Source organism: Sapajus apella, unplaced genomic scaffold (genome assembly GCF_009761245.1).
Source record: "Sapajus apella isolate SASKATOON/1434 unplaced genomic scaffold, GSC_monkey_1.0 scaffold68, whole genome shotgun sequence".
Lineage (NCBI taxonomy): Eukaryota > Metazoa > Chordata > Mammalia > Primates > Cebidae > Sapajus > Sapajus apella.
Genome location: NW_022437008.1, coordinates 7,012,393 through 7,030,484, shown reverse-complemented (window position 1 = coordinate 7,030,484; position 18,092 = coordinate 7,012,393).

The window sequence follows — 18,092 nt, the reverse complement described above, 5'->3', positions numbered from 1 at the left end:
TGACAGAACAAGACTTAGTCTCCAAAAAAAAAAAAAAAGAAAGAAAAGAAAAGAAAGGAAACAGTGAGGGAGGGAAGGTTGCTGAGAGGTTGTTGTGCAGACTGGGAGCCGGGGAGTCAGATGGGGGTTGCGGGAGGGACAGACAGACAACAGCAGACTGGGTCACCCCGGGATCCCCTTGTGGGCCCCCCAGGAAATGAATAGGTCCAGCCCAAAAGGGACTCCGGGAAGACTGCTCCCAGCACCTCTGTGCTGCCAGCACTAAAGGCACCCACCTGACCCCCACACATGCCACATCTCCATTCTGTTTGCAGGAGGAAACTGAGGCCCAGGGGCCTGGAGATGTGTCTGCCCCGGGTCATGCTGTGGGCGATGTGGGTCCAAAACCCAGACCTGTGGACTGCACCAGGCTCCCTTGCTCCAAACCACAGCTCCTCCTCAGCACTCCAGCATTCTCATCTGCAAAATGCGGCATCAGGACAGAAGGTCTTCAATGCCCCTTCTGGGTGGGATAACAGAGTTTGGGGACCTCTCTCTCCAGGTCTTCATGAGTCCAGCAGGATCTCTGGCAGGTCCAGGGTCCCCTCCTTCCTTCTGCTCCCACTGCTCAGCACCCAACCCTTTTAATAATTAGCTCTGTGAGTTACAGAACTAATACCTGCTTGCTTGTTAACATGTTTCAAATGGCACAGAGGGTTCAAGGTGGAAGCTGAACGTACTCCCTAGCCTCCCCCGCAATCCCAAGCCCACGTGGTCCCACATGGACTTTGGGAAATGTATAACTATTCTAGCAAAGACCCCTCTTCCCCTCCTGGCCGTCCCCTGCCCTACCATCCCTCTGTCATTTCTCCATGGACTGTCCCCTTTTCCCATAGAAGCATAGGAGGGAAATCTGGAATCGGTGAGCCAGGTGCAATCCCGAGCTCAGGCCCAGAGATCCCACACCCATGCCAACCCCTGCCCATACCAGCCCCCTCCCTATGCCAGCCATTGCCCCCCTTCATCTATGCCAGCCCCCTACCACCAAGCCCATCGTTAGGAGCTCATTATTTCATCCTGTTTGCCTGGGATGGGGGAGAGTGGCAGCTGTTCCGTGTTTAATTACGGATGGGCTGAGGCTATGCCAACCCATGAATAAAATTACAGTTGTTCTGCAATGCAAATATTGCAGGCCTCAGTCTGAGGGTGCATGTGGGGCTGATTTTCATTGGCTGGCTTTTTGAATGAAAAAGTTTGATTACATTTTAAAGAACATTTGTAATGATGAAATTCGCACACCTCAAGATTTATACAGCACTGCAAACACGTGGCAGGAGAAAGGGAGTTATTTATACCTTCAAATAGGCTCGTGCCCTGTGACTGCATGGTTTTAGGGCGCAGAGCATTTTTAGCTGATAATTGCTTTAATGGTAAGTGCAGAAACTTAAAACCAAATATTGGAAGTGTCTAAACAAGGAGAAGCCTCAGTGAAGATCGGGGCGAGTTGACCTCATGGGCAGGGAGGGAGAAAAGGGAACTTACCCTCTTCAGGGCTCATGGGATAAGAACACATGGCAGACAATCAGCACAGTCAGAGGTTTGCCATCTGTGGGTGCCCACTGGGTACAGGTTCAGCTTATAGTGAATGAACTTGGAGACGTGACATCCTCAGAGCCACCATTGCAGGGCTATTTATCCTCCCACGGTCACTGTGGGATTTCCTTCTGTGTAGTGTATCTGTGCTTTATGTGACTGGAAATCTCATCTGAGCACAGCTGGGTGGGTGATAAGGCAAACTTGCGATTCCATCATCTAAATCCATCCAGATATGCATACAGAACATCTGACTTGATTTCCCCTTGTACTAAGAAAACGGAGCTTCCCAGGGAAGGCGGGCATTTCCTGATGAATGGGACGGGGGAAGGCATTTCCTTTGCTAACTCTTCCCTGCAGATCCTTCCCTGTGTGGATACAGCTGAGCTCAAGAACAGTATAGCTGAGAGAGGCTTCTCCAGCTGGCCCTGGTCCCCATCTCTAAACAGAACAGAACCTCCTTCAACTTAGCAACTTAGCACCGTCGACACATTGATTCGTTCATTCATTTTGCCAACATGGGTGTATTGAAGGCTTACTATGAGTCGGGCTCCTGGCACATTCGGATGAGGAGGATGTAGTCTGTGGCCTCCAAAAGCAACTGAACAGTCAAGACCCGTTCCCAGAGACAACTGAGCCTCACTAAACATCAGCGTGATAAGGACAGGAATGGAGGTATACATGCCCAGAGACAGGGACAGCAGAGGAGGGGGCCCAGCTGTGTCTGGGGGTGGAAAGTTCAGAAAAGGAGGCATCCAAGCCAGCCTTGAAGGATTCGGAGGAGTTTGGAATGGGCACGTGCTTGGCAGGGCAGCAGGGTGACCATCAAAGGCACCCTCCAGCTTGAGGTCTGTGGGAGGGAGAGGAACTTTGAGTGTCTGGAGCATGGGTGGCATCTATGTTGGGTGGCATCTATGGTGGAGTGTCAGGTGGAGGAAACTGACCTCCTTCCTGGGGCATCTCTGCTGCTTAGAGCTGGGGTTCAGGGGCTCTGGAGCCTGTGTGGAGCTCCAATAGATGGTGGGGTCAGGGAGGGCGTCTGGGATAGGGACTGGGCCAGCCGGCAGGCATGTGAAACAGTTAGAAGGAGAAATCAGTGACTCCTGATTCCCTTCTCTTGGAGGTCAGCCAAACCTGGGTGTCTCCTGTTCATTCAGCAAGAGACCGCTTCTCAGAACAAGCGAGCAAAAGGAGACAGGGCAGGATTCCAAACCAGCTGCAAGGCTCTCTCTCGGCATCCTCCCCCACTTCGGCATGCCTGTGTGTGCATGCTGGCTTCTGTGCATAGGTTTCCACGTGTGTGTCTCTGTATATGTTTGTGTGTGTACTTGGTGTGTGCTTCATGTGTGTGGATGCTTGTGCATGCATGCTGGCTTCTGTGCATGGGTTTACATGTGTGTGTGTCTCTGTATATGTTTGTGTGTGTACTTGGTGTGCGTTTTCATGTGTGTGCATGCCTGTACATGTGTGTGTTTGTACTGAGTGTACATGTGTCTGTGCATGTTTGTTATTTGCAGATATGTGTGGTATGCTAATGTCTGTGTGTGTGTATACGTGTCCGTGTGTGTATGTCAAGCACAAGGGTGTGTGCATGTGTGAATGTGCACTCATGTATGCACTTAAGCATTTGTGTATGTTTGTGTTTGTGGATGTCTGTGTGTATGTGAGTGTGCGTGCTCATTCGAGGGTCTGTGCCTAGACTGGACACTGGGGTTTTTTTGTTTTTTGTTTTGTTTTTGAGATAGTCTCACTATTGTCACTCAGGCTGGAGTTCAGTAGTGCAATCACGGCTCACTGCAGTCTCTTAACTCCTGGGCTTAAGCGATCCTCCCACTTCAGCCTCCTGAGTAGTTGAGACTACAGGCGTGAACCACCATACCTGGCTAATTTTTAAACTTTTCATAGAGAAGGGGGTCTCACTAGGTTGCCCAGGCTGGCCTCAAGCAATCCTCCCACCTCGGCCTCCCAAAGTGCTGGCATTATAGGAGTGAGTCACTGCACCCGGCCAGGACACCAGGATTTTAAAAATTACAGTCTGACACTCTGGAACCCATGCAGTCTGACACCACCACTGCAGATTCTAAAGTGAATCCTGTACACCACGCACGCAGCCCATGCCCTTGGGTGGCTTGGGTCCCTGAGGTCTCCTGGGTGAGGGGAAGAAAATGGAAGCCTGAATAACAGTGGCTGCCTTGTGGAGCAGCCCAGGCCAGGGTGGGAGGTTGTGGGGTAAGAGGATGTCTGAGGACAGCCAAGCTGGTCCTGCTCCTGTGCTCACCCAGAGCCAGAAGACAGGAAGCGCCAGCCAGGACCGGGGCAGCTTCAGGGGCTCTGAAGACGGAAAGGGTGTCCAGATGCCTGTGGTTCCTGGGAGAGCACATGGGTGTGTGTGTACATATATGTGAGTGTGCAGGAGTGCATATCTGTGTCCGTGTGAATAAACACATCTGGGGGTGTATTTGTGTGCAGATAGGTATGTTGGTGCTTGTATATGTGTGCATGTGACCTGTGTTTTCTAACCCAGAAACAGCTATCTCTTGACCAAAGTTACCCAAAGACATCCTATTTCTGTCCTTCCCTGCATTGGCCCTCTGACCTGCCAGCATCAGAGACATCAGGAAACAAGTCATCCTACGGGCTTGAGAGAGTGGCCAGCAGACATTGGGCCACTGGGCACTCTGTGGGACAAGAGTTCATTGCTGGCACCAGAGGCCTGTTTTATTTTTGCTTTTCTTCTCTTTTTTTTTGAAACAGTGTCTTGCTATGTTGCCTAAGCCGGGGTGCTATAGCACAATCATGGCTCACTGCAGTCTCGACCTCCCAGGGTGAAGCAATCTTCCCACCTTAGCCTCCCTGGTAGCTGGGACTACAGGTGCACATGCCACCATGCCCAAAATATTTTTTGTATTTTTTTTTTTTAGAGATGGGGTTTTGCCACTGCGGTGGCTCACACCTGTAATCCCAGCACTTTGGGAGACCAAGGCGGATGGATCACCTGAGGTGAGAAGTTCGAGACCAGCCTGCCCAACATAGTGAAACCCCATCTCTACTAAAAAAAAAAAAAAGTATCCAGGTGTGGTGGCACGTGCCTGTAATCCCAGCTACTTGGGAGGCTGAGGCAGGAGAATCACTTGAACCTGGGAGGTGGAGGTTGCAGTGAGCTGAGAGCGCACCACTGCACTCCAGCCTGGGAGACAGAGTGAGACTCTGTCTCAAAAAAAAAAAAAAAAAAAAAAAGGAGACAGATGGGGTTTTGCCATATTGCCCAAGCCAGTCTTGAACTCCTGAGCTCAAGCAATCTGACTGCCTCGGTCTCCCAACGTGCAGAGATTACAAATGTGAGCTGCCAAGTCCAGCCCTGTCCCCTTCTTAGTGGCTTACTTGGGATTTCAATGATGGCAGGGTCATTATTGGGTTTCAGGAAACTTCCTTAAGCAGCTGAAAGAATCCGTTGAGCTCTGCTTCATCTTCTCCCTTTTAGGCTGAAGGAGCTGGAAGGGCCTGGGGTATCCTTGGGGGAGAGCAAGGGGATTTGGTGATTAAGTGAATGGAATCTGCCCATTGCGGTAAAAATAGGGGAGCTGTGTTTGGTGGAGGCGCAGAAGCCTGACAAAATGGACCCAGGGGTGTTTGGGAGGGAGGAAGTCAAGATCTGATGATTTATTAATGTGTACACAGGAGCCTTCAGAACAAAGACCCAAAGATACACGGAATGTTGCCCATTTTTCTGCTTAGGTTCAACAACATATGGACAGTGTTGGAAATAGATGTTGGAAATAGATGCTCCGTGCCGCAAAGAAAAAATTAGCACTGAGACAAAGTATCTTTCAGTAACATAATTTCTACTTCCTGGACTGTAGGAAGGGTACTCTCACTAGACATCTTGCCAGGAGAGTACAAAGAACAAAGGAATACACATAGATTTATTTCTTATACATTTTGGGTCTGATCTCCATTGGCTGGAGTCAGACCTCACAATCTAAACTAAAACCTGATTGGTTAACAACTTAAAACTTTCCTAAACAGGTAAAAGCAATGGAGAGCTGGGACATGCCTGTGAGCACGTCCAGCACAGATACCTTGGTTAAAATACAAGGACATAGAATGTACTATGTGCCTGTAAGCACAGCATGTCTAACAGCTACATAAGATAGGGCTTAACAAAGTTATGAGCACACTTATTCTCTAAAACGAAAGGAATCTTTAAAAAGGAACTTTTCTATTTCCCACAGACAGCCATGTTGAAATAGGATTGGACAACAAGGGCTGGTAGAGCGAATAGGAAAACCCAGCCAGGCCTATCGTCTAGATTCTTCTTATTCTCTCTAAGTAGTATTCCTTTCTTCTGGGTAGGGGGCAAGGCCCTTTCTGGAATGGGGATCTCATGACCAACAGTCAAATAAGGTAGGTCAGAAAATTTCTTTTTATTTTATTTTACTTTAAATTCCAGGATACATGTGCAGAACGTGCAGGTTTGTTACATAGATATACATGTGCCATGGTGGTTTGCTGCACCTATCAACCCATCATCTAGGTTTTAAGCCTCACATGCATTAGGTATTTGTCCTAATGCTCTCCCTCTCCTTTCCCCACAACCCCTGGACAGGTCCCGGTGTGTGATGTTCCCCTCCCTGTGTCCATGTGTTTTCATTGTTCAACTCCCACTTATGAGTGAGAACAGCAGAGTTTGGTTTTCTGTTCCTGTGTTAGTTTGCTGAGAATGATGGCTTCCAACTTCATCCATGTCCCTGCAAAGGACATGAGCTCATTCTTTTTTATGGTTGCATAGTATTCCATGGTGGATATGTGCCACATTTTCTTTATCCAGTCTACCACTGATGGGTATTTGGATTGGCTACAAGTCTTTGCTATTGTAAATAAGGCTGCAATAAACTTGTGTGCATGTGTCTTTATAGTAGAATTATTTATAATCCTTTGGGTATATATCCAGTAATGGGATTGCTGGGTCAAATGGCATTTCTTGTTCTAGATCCTTGAGGAATCGCCACAATGTCTTCCACAATGGTTGAACTACTGTACACTCCCACCAACAGTGTAAAAGCGTTCCTATTTTTCCACAGCCTGGCCAGCATCTATTGTTTCCTGACTTTTGTGTGGGATGGTATCTCATTGCGGTTTTGATTTGCATTTCTCTAATGATTGGATAACAAACATACAGAAAAAAAGCTCATCATCACTGATCATTAGAGAATTTCTTTATGGCAGAGGGAAAGTTAGGGTTATATTTTTAGGTTTTATGGCTGGCTTTGGGGGAAAGTGCTTGGGATCTACGACCTGCCTTAGGGAAGAAGGATTCTAGTTTTTATGGTTGGCCTCGGGGGAGAATAGGACTGAGAGACAGGAGGGCAGGAGGAGGTCAGAGAAATACTTGTGTTTTAGAGGCTGTTTCTGAGGCCCTCATTTTGGGCCGCAGCAACAGCTGGACCAGAGGGAGAGTGGCGGGGGCTCACGGGGCAGGACTCCAGAACTGGCTCGTCCACCCACAGAGCCCTTCTTCACACAGACACCCCCTACCTAGGTGGGAGTTGTGAGTCAGTTCCACAGGCCAGGAAACCGAAGCTCACAGAGACCAGGGCACAGAGGTTGCCCTGGCCACTCAGCAGGCAAAGACAGAGCTGTCATCTGCACCAAGGCCGCCTAAGCCCACGGGGCCACCTCCCCCATGCAGCCCTCCTCTCCTGTCACCCAGCAGGGGACTCCGAGAGTCCAGAGATGGGGACCATCCCTGGGGCAGACACTAGGCAGCCCCGATGCTGGAAAGTGTGCAAGCTTTTCTTTCATCACAACCCAGGCCACAGTGCCCCGTTTGCCAATTGTGTTCTAAGAAAACAGCAACAACAAAAAGGCACCAAAGAGGGGGCGGCTGGAGTTCTGGGCTGTGAGGCTGCCTTTTAGGATTCGGAGGCTGCACTGGGAAGAAGGGCCTGCCTTGTGGGCTGAAGGCAAATCCTGACTCCTACTGCATGTGATATAAAGGGTCACAAAATTAGATATAAATGCATCTCTCTAAAGCCACTCCTTTCTGTGTGTATATATCTGTATATTTGTATTTATTTATTATTCCTAAAAAAATTTTATTTACTGTTGTCTTTATTATTGTACTGTATTTATTATTCCTGAAAGTTTGTACTTATTTATTTATTGTATTTATTATTTATTACTATATTATATTTATTGTATTTATTATTCCTAAAAGAGTTTTTAGGAAACACTGTATTTATTATTCCTAAGATAATATCTGTTATATTTATTATTCCTAAATATTTATATGTTTATATTTATATATTTACATATTTGTAATATTTATATATTATATATTGTATATTTATATATTATATTTAGGCACAATACATTGCACTTATTATTCCTAAAAAAGTCTGGGGCAAGATTAATTTGACAGGATAAACCCAAGTACTACAATGCTGTTTTTTTTTTGCACCCCAGAACTCGTATGCTGATCCATCAATATTCCTTAGTCAAAGTTCTTAGGACCTTGACCTAGAGGTAAGAGGATAAGCCCAACCTTAAAGTCTCTTGTATTTTAGAGCTTGCTGGATATATTGCTGTGAATACACAATGTGATTGAACCATAGCATAGCAATTTAACCAAGGAGGTCGAGTTGTAGCAGGAATAAGAGTCATAACTTTCGGTACAGTAAGTAATACGTAAGCCTCGCTTATCGATCTCCACCATGGGCCGGGCACCCCGAAGCCCTTACTGGTTTTGGTTGTCTTAATTAATTTAAGCCGCAGAACTCGAGGTTGGCACTGTGATCTTCTCCATCTTTAGAGGAAGAAGCTGAGCTTTCTCTCCAAATTCCCTAGAGACATGCCATCACCCTCACATGCATACAAAATATTTTTGTACTTTATTAAAATTTCGCTAGGAAAAGTTACTCACTATGTCCTTAGCCATAGATGTGTATGTAAAATGCATTTGTGGGGTCAGTGGTAACTGACATAGCCTGTAACTTACCAGGCATGAGATGTATAAATGAAGATGGCCATTGTCTGAAGTGAGAAGAATGAGGCAAAAAAAAAAAGAAACAAAAAATCGGAGAAGTCCTAATAAAACTCAGTGAAAGCGTCAGCTACATTTCGCAAACTTCAAGGAATTTCTGTCAGGTGGTAGGCTGCTGAGACCAGAGTGAATTTGTGGCTTGAGGCAGACGCATAGCCCTGTCTCTAGGGGAGGCAGCGTCATGTGGGAAAGAAAGTCAAGGAGATTGCACCCACTGCACTCTAGCCTGAGCGACTGGGCGAGAGTTCGTCTCAAAAAAAAAAAAAAAAAAAAGTCAAGGAAATGCTGGTGGAAAGTCACGCCCTCCTCTCCAAGGTGGGCATGCAGGGGTGGCAGCCATGGGGGAAGTGGGCCCAGTGCCTGCCTTGTCTTAAGGGCCTGCAGACACCCCCAGCTCCAGATACGCGGGCACAGCCTTGACTGCACCTAGAAGCCCTGGGGAGCTGGAAGGTTTCTCTGATGTGAGCATTTCCTGGGATGGAGGAACTCCTTCTTGGCCCCCCTCATACTTGCTGAGGCAGGCTAGACATATGAGTAGGCTGCGCATGAGCACCTTTTGTTCCCGGGAACCAGCAGTCATGAGGATGCTTTGTTGACCGGCGAAACCCCAGTGTTTCCAGCAGGCAGAATTCTGTGGCCCGGGCTCTTCTCCAACGGCCCCTTCACCACTGTAGTAAGCTCCGTCTGCCCTGAGGGGCTCCCTTCCTGCGTAAGAGAGCTGCATCTCACTCACACAGTGGAATGGGGGAATGCCCTCAACTTGACAGGCAGAAGCCTGGGCACGAGAGTGAACTCAGCTATTCAGCCCCCTGAAGAAAAGACAGATGGAGCAGAAAACCATATTGTCATGATATCAAGGGAAGAGGAAAAACCAGAATTCTAAAAATATTTACTCCAGGAAACAGATGTAAGGTTTTTTCCCAAAATGAAAACATTGAATCTGCAAACCAAGTGAGGAAGAAAGGATGAGGACAAACTGTGGTCAAAAGGGAGCTGGCAGTCAGGTAAAGCATCCGAGGACACGAGCATCACAGCAGCGTCGCAGAAGGGTCAGCGACAGGGAGGACCTGCAGGAACCCCACAGACAGTGGACTCGGTGACATGGAGCATGGGTTGGAGAGGATTTTTCAGAGGGCCCCCCCCCCCCCCAAAACAAAGGACCAGAGAAGTTAGAAGCAATCATCGGCAGAGCAGCAGCTTTGAAGAAAAGAGATTGGAAATCCTAACAGGATGACAGGTGTTAATGAAGAAAGAACAGGACTAACAGGAAATAAAAAATATTCAAAACCAAAAGAGGAAAACTTGGCTGAACTGAAGACAGATCTAAATCTGTAGGTTGAAAGAGTTTGCTAGAGACCAGACAAAACTAATAAACATCAAAAGATAGTGGTGACACACTCTAATCTCTTGGATTCATGCCTACAAAGACTTAAATGCCAGGCTGCCTTGGTTCTCTCCCTGCACCCCTTACTGCCTGCCCTCCTTGGAATAGGGCCTTACCCTGCCTTCTCAGAATCTATTTCTTTCTTTCTTCCTTTTTTCTTTCTCTTCTTTTTTTTTTAAGATGGAGTCTTGCTCTGTTGCTTAGGCTAGAGTGTAGTGGTATGGTCTCAGCTCACTGCAACCTGCGCCTCCCGGGTTCAAGCTATGCTCCTGCCTCAGCCTCCTGAGTTGCTGGGAGCCACTGTGCCCAGCCTCTCAGCATCTATTTCTCTGCCTTCTTGATTACTGCTCCCTGCACCTCAGTCCATTGTGAGAGAATCCCAGGTGAGGTGCCTTTGTACTCCCAGTGTTACAGGAAATGGGTCCCCATCCAGAACCGTTGGATCTTGCCCAAGAAAGAATTCAGGACAAGTCCATAAAGTGAAAGCAAGTTTATTACGAAAGTAAAAGAGGCTGGGCACAGTGGCTTGCACCTGTAATCCCAGCACTTTGGGAGGCCGAGGCAGGCAGATCACAAGGTCAGGAGTTCAAGACCAGCCCGGCCAATGTGGTTGAACCTGGCTTCTACTAAAAATACGAAAATTAGCCAGGTGTGGTGGCGCGGGCCTGTAGTCCCAGCTACTCAGGAGGCTAAGGCAGGAGAATCACTTGAACCAGGGAGGTGGAGGTTGCAGTGAGCGGAAATCGCACCACTGCTCTCCAGAGAGAGGACTCCATCTCAAACAAACAAACAAAAAAGAAAGTAAAGGAATAAAGAATGGCTACTCCATAGACAGAGCAGCCCAGAGGGTGGCTGCTTGCCCATTGTTATGATTATTTCTTGATGATATACTAAACAATGGGTGGATTATTCATGCCTTCCCTTTTTAGACTATATAAGGTAACTTCCTGATGTTGCCATGGCATTTGTAAACTGTTATGGCGCTGGTGAGAGTGTGGCAGTGAGGAGGACCAGAGATCACTCTCATCACCGTCTTGGATTTGGTGAGATTTAGCCGGCTTCTTTACTGCAAACTGTTTTATCAGCAAGGTCTCTATGACCTGTATTTTGCGTCGACCTTCCCTCTCATCCTGTGACTTAGAATGCCTTAACTGTTTGGCAATGCAGCCCCATAGGTTTCGGCCTCATTTTACCCAGCTCCTATTCAAGATGGTGTTGCTCTGGTTCACACGCCTCTGACACTAGCAGTCTCACCCCAGAGCTGCTAAGCTGCTTTCCGTACTAGGCTAATCTGCAGGGACCAGAACCTGGCTGGCAAGACTCACCAGATGCGCCTTGGCTGCTCACGCCTTCCCCCAAGAGAATCCCTGTGTGCAGATGAGGTTTGGATAGGCAGACGTCCTTCTGCAAATTCAGGGCAATGATGGGTCAAGCTCTGAACAGCCGGGGCCACATAGCTGTTGGACCACATTGTAGACCCAGTGGATGATCCATGCTTCTGGGCCAGCAGGTCCACTGGGGCTCACCCAGGCTAAGCTAGATGCCCCCAGCAAGGTTGCCAACTCCCTGACCTCTACCTCTAGCAACCCAGGGAGGGGAATGGCCCACCAGCCCATCCCTTCTGCAGCAACTTTAGTGGGAAAGATGAGAAACGTAATTAAAATCTCAGGCGTCTTTTCCCAAGGGTCATTCCAGCTGAAGAGCCTAAATATCATAAGGGTATGAATGCACTGCGTTTATTATTTTCACCATGGAGACGTCCAAGAAAACTGACCTTTTCAGCTTCAATAAAAACGGATTTTCCTGTAGGTCCTTTGACAACAGCTGTGATCATGAGTTGGGCTGAAACTTAATATTAAACACTGAAGACCAGAAAAAAGAGATGCCTTCCCAAGGCCTGGGAGAGTTACTGACACCCGTTTGCAATTAGACACTGGGATGTGTGTGGCAGCCTGAGCCCTGCCCTGAGATGCTCACTCACTCCTCCTCCAGATGGCTCAGGAACCCACTCAGCATGAAAGCTACCTATTGTTTATACGTTTGGTTTAAGACATGTAGTAGCAGACTGCCCTGGAATTCAGCAGGACCAGGTTCCATTCTGCTTGGATTCAGCAACCCCTCCTGTCACGTGATCAGGAGACCCAGACATCGCACTCTGACTTGTCTTCCCCTAAACACAGCCCAGGGCTGACCCTCTTGCCATGACTTGGCCATACTAGTTGGCAAAAAGCTTGCCAATTTCCTGCCCTACCATTTCTACTGACCACTGTAGCCAGTACCCAGAGGAACAGATGACAGTCAATGACGGCAGCGCTGCCTTGCACTGAAATCAGGTGTCATACAGGAACAAAACCTGGAGTTCCTGCTGAACACCTGTGCTTGACCCCAGGCATTTTCTCCTCCCCATCCCAGCCCTGCTGAAACTGCCTTTGCTGAAATTATGACTGAGAAAACTATTACAGTAAAAGAGATCCAACCTAACCAACTCCATCTCGCTCCTAACCTCCAAGCTGCCCTTGTTCATTCCTGGGCATGGGTCGAGCTAACTTTGGGAGGAACTTGGTATGTAGTTTAACTTTGAAACAAAGATATAATAGCCCTTTCCCAAAACAAACCCCCTTCTCACCTAGGGACTAGACTGCCTTTGCAGGACTAACAAGTTAGCCGCAAGATTAGAAATTATGGTTTAGAAGTCACTGTTACAAAACCTAAGACTGGTGCTTTTGCAGACCCTGTGTCCTAGTGCACCAGCGATGCCACCCAAATTGATAAACTGGCTCATCTGGTCTTGTGGTCCCCTACCCAGGAGCTAACTCAGTGCAAGAGGTCAGCTTTACCTCCCTATGATTTCATCTTCAACTCAACCAATCAGCACTCACCACTTTCCGACTCTCTACCCATCAAGTTATCCTTGAAAACCCTGGTCCCGCCGGGCGCCTACAATCCCGGCACTTTGGGAGGCGAAGGCAGTCAAATCACCTGAAGTCAGAAGTTCAAGACCAGGTTGGCCAACATGGTGAAATCCTGTCTCTACCAAAAATACAAAAAGTAGCCGGGCATGGTGGTACATGCCTGCAGTCCTCACTACTTGGGAGGCTAAGGCAGGAGAATCACTTGAACCCAGGAAACAAAAGTTGCAGTGAGCCAAGATTGTGCAACTGCTTTCCAGCCTGGGTGACAGAGTGAGACCTTGTCTCAAAAAAAAAAAAAAAGAAAGAAAAGAAAAAGAAAAAAAAACAAAAACAGCCCTGGTCCCCCAGTTTCTGGGGAGATTGATATGAGTAACAACTCTGTCTCCTATATGGTGTGGCTGGCCTCATGTCGATTAAACTCTCTTTACTGCAATGCCGTGGTCTTTATTTGTGCAGTGGGCAGGAAGAATCAATCAGGTGGTTACACTGCCACTGTGAAAGCGAAGCAATGTAAAAAGGTATAAACAATAAGGACAAAGACAGATGAGGAGATACTAGCAATGAGAGCTTTCAATGAATTTCGGAAGGCAGAACTTGGAGGAAGGCAATCTTACTGAGCAGAGGAGAGAAAGTGACACCTGAGATACTTTAGAGGGGACTGGGGAGCATGAGCCTGTCAGAGGCGTTTGAACCAGAGTGACTCCATCTTGAATAGGAGCTGATAAAATGAAGCTGAGACCTACTGGGCTGCATTCCCAGGTGGTTATGGCAGTCTAAGTCACAGGATGAGATAGAAGGTTAGCACAAGATACAAGTCATAAAGACCTTGCTGATAAAACAGGTTGCAGTGGCCAGGCGCAGTGGCTCATGCCTGTAATCCCAGCACTTTGGGAGGCCGAGGAGAGCAGATCACCTGAGGTCAGGAGTTCGAGACCAGCCTGACCAACATGGAGAAGCCCCGTTTCTACTAAAAGCACAAAATTAGCTGAATGTGGTGGCGCATGCCTGTAATCCCAGCTACTTGGGAGGCTGAGGCAGGAGAATCGCTTGAACTCGGGAAGCAGAGGTTGTGGTGCACCAAGATCGTGCCATTGCACTCCAGCCTGGGCAACAAGAGTGAAACTCCATCTCAAAAAAAAAAAAAAAAAAAACCAGGTTGCAGTAAAGAAACCCACCAAAACCAAGATGGCGATGTGACATCCAGTCATCCTCACTGCTCCACTCCCACCAGTGCCATGACAGTTTACAAATGCCATGACAATGTCAGGAAGTTACCCTATATGGTCTAGAAAGGGGAGGCATTAATAACCCACCCCTTGTTGAGCATATCATCAAGAAATAACCATAAAAATGGACAACTAGCAGCCCTTGGGGCTGCTCTGTCTATGGAGTAGCCATTATTATTTATTTATTTTTGTTTTTACCTTTTTTAGATGGCGTTTTGTTCCTGTTACCCAGGCTGGAGTGCAATGGCATGATCTCAGCTCACCACAACCTCTGCCTCCTCAGTTCAAGCGATTCTCCTGCCTCAGCTTCCCGAGTAGCTGGGATTACAGGCATGTACCACCATGCCTGGCTAATTTTGAGTAGGCAGAAGAAGGGATTGGCAAACATGAAAATAAGAAAATTGAAAGTATCCAGTCTGAGGAACAGAAATAAAAATGAATGAAGGAAAATAAACAGAGCCTGAAGGATTTATGGGATATCATCAAGTATACCTATCCATTATAGGAATTACAGAAGAAGAAAGGAAGAAAGAGAAAGGGGCAGAAAAACATATTTAAAGAAATTGTGGTTAAAACCTTCCCAAATCTGATGAAAGATACGATATAGATATTCAAGAAGCTCTGGCTGGGCACGGTAGCTCACGCCTGTAATCCCAGTACTTTGGGAGGCCGAGGTGGAAGGATCACCTAAGGTCAGGAGTTCAAGACCAGTTTGACCAACATGGAGAAACCCTATCTCTACTAAAAATACAAAATTAGCCAAGTGTGGTGGCCCATGCCTGTAATCCCAGCTACTCAGGAGGTCGAGGCAGGAGAATTGCTTGTACCCGGGAAGTGGAGGTTGCAGTGAGCCAAGATTGCACCATTGCACTCCAGCCTGGGCAATGAGAGTGACACTCTGTCTCAAAAAAAAAACCTCAACAGACTCGAAACAGGATAAACTCAGAGATCCATACTGAGACATATTATACTGAAATTGCCAAAACCCAAAACAAAGAGAGAATTTTGAAAGCAATAAGGGAGAAGTAACTCACCGTGTACAAGGTATCATCAAAAAATTAACACCTAATTTCTCATTAGAAACCATGAAGGCCAGAATGCAATGGAATCACATATTAAAGTCCTGAAAGAAAAAAAAACCCTCAATCAAAAATTCTACATCTGGCAAAACTATTTTTTAAGAATGAGGGAGAAATTAAGACATTTCCAGATAAACAAAAGCTGAGAGAGATCATTATAAATAGACCTGCCCTGGAAATGCTAACAGGCTGAAAAAAAATACACTAGACAGTAACTTGAAGGTGTTAGAAGAAATAACACTGGTAAAGGCAACTAGACAGATAAATATAAAAGCCAATATTGTGTTCGCTTTGTTTGTGACTTCCTTTGGTTTGGATTTCTTCGGATTTATACTTTTGGTTTGGTTTGTAAATTCTCCATTTTTCCGACCTGATTTGAGAAACTAATGCATACAACAATGATTGTAAGTCTATGTAAACGGGCACATAAGGTATAAAATGTAAACTGTGACTATAATAATGTAAATGGGAAGGATGAAGATGTATGGGAACAGAGTATTTATATTCTATTGAAACTAAGTTGCTATTATCCAAATTAGATTATTATAAGTTAAAGATGTTATGTGTAATTCCAAGATAACCACTAAGAGAATAACTTAAAAATAGATAGAAAAGGAAAGAAAAATAAAATCAAATGATACACTATAAAAAAATTAACTGAATTTTTTAAAAGGCAGCAATGGGGGAATTAAACAACAAAAATCATGTGAGATATACAGAAAACAGCTAAATGGCAGAAGTAAATCCTTCTTTGTCCAGAATATATAAAAACTCCTTTAAATTGGCAACACAACAACGAAAATCCCCAAACAACTCAATTTCAAAAATGGGCAGAAAGCTTGAATAGAGGTCTCTCCAAAAAAGATATACAAATGACCAATACAAGCTGAAAAGATGCTCAACAGCATTAGTCATTGGAGAAATGCAAATCAAAACCACAGTGAGGTATCACCTCACGCCCATTAGAATAGCTGTAATTTACCAAAAATGTTTTTAAAAACCACCAGAAAATGACTAGTGTCAATGAGGATATAGAGAAATTGAAAACCTTGTTCGTGGCTAGTGGGAATGTAAAATGGTGAAGCCCCAGTGGAAAACAATTCGATGGCTCTTCAAAAAGTTGAACATAGAATTATCATGTGATCCAGCAATTCTGCTCCTATGTATATACCCCAAATACTGAAAAACAGATACTTGTACATCAATGATCAGAGTGTCACTGGTGAAGGGTGTTCAGGTTCTTGGCATTTTGTTATTATTATTATTTTTTTTTTTTTTGAGATGGAGTTTCGCTCTTGTTACCCAGGCTGGAGTGCAATGGCGCGATCTCGGCTCACTGCAACCTCCGTCTCCTGGGTTCAGGCAATTCTCCTGCCTCAGCCTCCTGAGTAGCTGGGATTACAGGCACACGCCACCATGCCCAGCTAATTTTTTGTATTTTTAGTAGAGACGGGGTTTCACCATGTTGACCAGGATGGTCTCGATCTCTTGACCTTGTGATCCACCCGCCTCGGCCTCCCAAAGTGCTGGGATTACAGGCTTGAGCCACAGCGCCCGGCCTGGCACTTTGAACAAAGAATTGGACAAAATGCAGAAAAAAGAAAGAATGAAGCAATGAAAGCAGAGATTTATTGAAACAAAAGCACACTCCACAGTGGGAGCGGGCTTGAACAAGGAGCTCAAGAGTCCCCTTACAGAATTTTCTGGGGTTTAAATACCCTCTAGAGACTTTTTTCATTGTTTACTTGATTTATGCCCTATGTAAATGAAGTAGTGGCCTGCAACCAGTCTAACTGGTTGCAGAAGGTAACCAATCAGAGGCTAAAGTGAAGTCACAAAGTTACATACGAAGACTTGGCCCGTGACCAGTCTGATTGCTTGTAAGAGGGGATCAATCAGAGGTACTTTCGTTTTCCATCTGCAATGCAGAAAAGGGATGGGGGGTGCAAAGGGAGTAGCCGCTGATCCTTTTGTTACTTGGAAGTGAGGTTTTCGTCTTGATTCAGCTCTAGGAAATCAGCATGGATCAGCCTAAGGATCCCTGCCTCCAGACCCTATTCTCCTGCCTCAATAGCTGCATTTTTCATAACAGCCAAAAAGGAAGGTGTAAACAACCCAAGTGTCCATTAATGGATGAATACATAAAATGTGATATATATATATATATATATATATATATATATATATATCTACAATGGAGTGTTATTCATCCACAAGATGTACTGAAATGCTGATTCATGTTATAACATGGAAAAACCTTGAAAACACTATGCTAAATAAAAGAAGCCAGACACAAAAAGGAAAACACTGTATAATTCCACTTGTATGAAGTATCTAGAATGGCCAAATACATACAGAGAGAAAGTAGAATAGAGGTTCCCAGGGGCTGGAGCAGGAAGGTATCGGGTGTTATTTCTTAATAGGTACAGAGTTTCTGTTTGGGATGATGAAAAATTTCTGGATGTAGATAGTGGTAATGATTACAAAACATTGTGAACATACATAATGCCACTGAATTGTACACTTAAAAAGGGTTAAAACTGGTAAATTTTATGTTACATATATTTTACTAAAAACCAGAGGAATTGGTGAAAAAGCTGTAAATTGAGCTTCTGCAACCCCATAGTCTCTCTCCTGGTTCTATAGGTGGGAGATGAGAGGCTGGAGTTTCATTTTGGTGGGAAATTGAACCAAGGAGTTGAACTTCAGGGCATCAGACATAATAGACGTCTGGGGAACAGTGAGGATTGCTAGGCCTCCTTCACTTGCCAGATATGAGCATGTGGTGACCACAGAGCTCCTTTCTGGGGACTGGCGTTTCCCATGCTGTGTGTGTGTGTGTGTGTGTGTGTGTGTGTGTGTGTGTGTGTGTGTGTG